The sequence below is a fragment of the Suricata suricatta genome, chromosome 8, assembly GCF_006229205.1.
Source record: "Suricata suricatta isolate VVHF042 chromosome 8, meerkat_22Aug2017_6uvM2_HiC, whole genome shotgun sequence".
Taxonomy (NCBI): Eukaryota; Metazoa; Chordata; class Mammalia; order Carnivora; family Herpestidae; genus Suricata; species Suricata suricatta.
The window spans coordinates 13,992,111-13,996,311 of NC_043707.1; positions in this window are offsets into that span (position 1 = coordinate 13,992,111).

Consider the following 4,201-nt stretch of genomic DNA (forward strand, 5'->3'; position numbering starts at 1 on the left):
GCCAATCGCAAGCAGTAGGTCCCCAACTGATCCACCACTTCTGTTCAGCTTGGCTACAAATTGGAGGTTCCCATAACCCACTCCTTGGGTTCGATTAATTTGCTAGAACAGCTCACAGAACTCAGGCAAGCATGTATACTGGTTTATTAAACGCTATGATAAAGATATTCCTGTACTTGTAGAGTTGGTGTCACCCTTTCTTAAGTTTATTTACTTATTTTAAGAGAGAGAGAGACAGAGAGAGCAGGGAAGGGGCAGGGAGAGAGGGAGAGAGAAAATCCCAAGCAGATTCTGCACTGTCAGCATGGAGCCCGAGGTGGGGTTCAAGCTCATGAACTATGAGATCATGACCTGAGCCCAAATCAAGAGCTGAATAAATGACTAACCCACCCAGGCTCTCTGGGTATCACCCTTTTTAAAGGGTGTCATGTCACCCTCTCCGTATGGATTTGTTCTCCAACCTAGAAGCTTCCCAAGCCCTGTACTATTGAGACTGACTCAACTTTTAGTCCCTCTCCCTGGAGAAGTGGCAGGGTGGGGCGGTGCCAGCGGGGCTCGGGTGGTTGAGCTTCCGACTTTGGCTCAGGTCATGATCTCACAGCTTGTGGGTTCGAGCCCCATGTCGGGCTGTGTGCTGACAGCTCAGAGCCTCGAGCCTGCTTTGGATTCTGTGTATGTCTCTCTCTCTCTCCCTCCCCCACTCACACTCTGTCTCTCTTTCTCAAAAATAAGTAAACATTAAAAATATTTTTAAAAAGAAAAGAAGTGACAGCAGTGTTGAAAATACCAAGCTTTTTTTTAATTAAAAAACTTTTTTAATGTTTATTTATTTTTGAGAGAGAGAGACAGAGAGAGACAGAGTGTGAGCGGAGGAGGGGCAGAGAGAGAGGGAGACACAGAATCTGAAGCAGGCTCCAGGCTCTGAGCTGTCAGCACAGAGCCCAATGCAGGGCTTGAACTCACAGACTGTGAGATCATGACCTGAGCCGAAGTCAGACGCTTAACCACCTGAGCCACCCAGGCGCCCCAAAAATACCAAGGTTCTGATCACGGCTTGGTCTGTCTGGTGACCACCCCCAATCCGGGAGCCATTCAGGAGCTCCTCCCCTAGCCCAACAGAATCACCTCTTTAGAACAAAAGATGCTCTTACCACTCAGAGAGGAAATTACAAGGGTTTAAGGAGCTCTGTGCCAGGAACCAGGCTCAGAGACCAACATACATCTGTTTTCGATGATCTCACAGTGGGGCACGACTCGCCTCACTACACTGGGTAATGATGGATCGTTCTTACTGTTTTCCCAGCCTATCACTGGTTTCCATAGTTCATTTCCTCCAAAGAGTACAAGGGACAAGCCTCAGAACTTTGCCCTTGGAAAATCTACTGTATGTGTCCAAACAAACACAGATTCATTTATTATTAATTTCTTATGCACCTCTGTGGGTTCTCACCATGTGCCGGGCCGAGGGGAACGTGAAGGAAAACAGTCTGGGTGCTCCAAACTCAGGGACTGAAACGCCACACGCACAGTATAGGCAGACTTAGAAAACTGCCCTTCTTTCACTGACTTGATAATTATTTCATTAAAAAAGACTTCTGGGGCACCTGAGTGGCTCAGTCGGTTGGGTGTCTGGCTTTGGCTCCGATCATGATCTCACGGTTTGTGGGTTCGAGCCCCGTGTCGGGCTCTGTGCTGACAGCTAGCTCAGAGCCTGGAGCCTGTTTCAGATTCTGTGTCTCCCACTCTCTCTGACCCTCCCCTGCTTATGCTGTCTCTCTCTGTCTCTCAAAAAGAAAAAAAGAAAAAAATGAAACAAAAAAAGGCTTCTTTGTCCCTCTCTCTCTCAAAAATAAATAAACATTAAAAAAATTTTTTTAAAGGGAGGGTGGCGCATGGGTTGCTTAGTCAGTAAGGTCCGACTTCAGTTCAGGTCATGATCTCACAAATCGTGGGTTAGAGCCCCGTGTCAGGCTCTGTGCTGACAGCTCAGAGCCTGGAACCTGCTTTGAATTCTGTGTCTCTGTCTCTCTCTGCTCTCCCTCTCTTGCATTGTCTCTCTCTCTCAAAATAAATAAACATTAAAAAGTTTTTAAATTAAATTAAAAAGATACACTTTATTGTTTAATGTTTGACTAAGCCACTCCTGGCTTAAAAAAATTTTTTTAATAGATCAGCAAATATATACACACAGTCCTTCCAGCATTCCTCATATCCCAGAGGTGTGTCCCGTGGAGGAAAAGGTTTCTAAGAGGAAGTGAGAGGGCTGAGGTGACTCATTTCTCACCGGAGGCTTGGGGAAGGCTCACAGGGACGGGGAGGAGACTTATGTCAGGCTTTGAAGGATGGGAAAGGACATTACGTTTGATAGATGTCATGTGCCTCCCAGACGCAGCCCGCGTCAAGCAACATCTCCTGAAACAGAACAAGCCCAGTGAGGCAGGTGCCGTAAATAAGGTCATTTCATACATGGGAAAATGAGGCTAAGAGAAGGTAAGTAACTTATCCCAAGTCACACAGCTGGCAAATCTGACCCCAGAGCAGAAAGCTTAAACCCGGTCCTGGACTGCTTTCACACTGGAAAGGGTTTTACAGCACAGAAAGGGAGCCTTCTGGAAAGGCAGGTTAATTTACATTTCTATCTCCCTAAGCAGGTGACGAAGATCTTGGAAGCGAGGACTTAGACATATTCAGTTCCGTGTCCCCAGCACCCAATACCATGCGTGGCACTTCAGGGGCTGGTTGAATGAGTGAATAAGATTTTGGGCAGCAGAAATGCAGGAAGTCCGTTTCAGGCAGTGGCGACAGAGTGTGCAGACGTATGGAGGTCGAGGGGCATGAGACAGTTGTGGGAAGCAGGACGCTGGGCTGGTCGCAAGAGTCTGGAGTCTGTGACTCGGCACGGTGACATTCACCGGCCATCACTCCAGTGCTCTCCAGCAGCCCTTCTTCTGCGTCTGGGGCTAGAAAGCCAGACACGTTCTCGGGTTCCCTGGCCCAGGGACAGAATCTGCCCAAGACACCTGTTTCGCTAATATGGCTGGTGGCAAAGGCGGCGTGGCTCTGAGACCCACGGCTCCGCTGGGCCTCGATTCCATTGGCAGCTCTCTGGTGGAGGGTGAGGCAGCAGCTCCCATGACGCTCAGTTCTGCAGTTTGGCTGAGGAATCTTCTGGAAGTTGGGCTCACAGTCCTTTCCTGCTTTCTCAGGGCTTCTCAAACCGTATATGATAAATGATCTATTACGGTTTCTTTAAAAATTTCCAGTTGGTTCTTGTAAGCATGACTATCACACAGCTCATGGCACATGCACCTCAGAACACCCATGCTGGTCTATGGTCCTCAGAGACAAGCCCATCAATTACACTTCTTTGTATGTCACAGCAATGTCAAGTTGCCGCATATGTTTCTAAATAGTTACTCTCAAGTGACTGGACCAGGGCAGCCAGGAACAAGGGAGTCTGCCCCACAGCTTTGCAACAATGCCCCCCAATACTAGGTGGCGATCAAATGCCCCAAACGTATCTTTTCCCATAGGGATTCTGAATGGGACACAGAAGTCGTGACAGACTGGGATTCAGAATTAAGCAGAAGCCACAGAGTACGCAAAGAACTTGGGGCGGCTGGGTGTCTCAGTCAGCTGAGTGTCCGACTTTGGCTCAGGTCATCATCTCATGGTTTGTGGGTTTGAGCCCCGCATCAAGCTCTCTGCACAGAACCCACTTCACATCCTCTGTTCCCCTCTCTCTCTGCCCTTCCCCTGCTTGTCCTCTCTCAATAAATAAATAAACATAAAGAAAAAAAAAAGAATATGCAAAGACCTTGAGAAAGTAGATACCATGGCAGGTCAGGGGAGGGTAGGAAAGAAGCATAAGAAGTTGATCCAAGAATGGTGGGTGTCCAAGAATGATTGATTTGGGGACACTAAAGCTGCCGTGTGCCTGGATGACATTCCAGACCTCACTCCTGTTTGAGTGAGTGGCTGCGGCCTCGTTTCCTTGGATCCTTATAATAATCCCCACTGGGGTCTGAGATCTCGCGAGTGTGCCTCATCCTCATAACCTCGATGCAGGGTGGTCATGGCATGAGACGGGGAGGCATTTTAGTTCTTTCCTAGGAAACAGAACTTAGTATGGCTTGCCTGTGAATGTGTTACAGGGAAGGCAAACCCTATCAGAACAAAGGACAAAGGACGGGCAGGACAG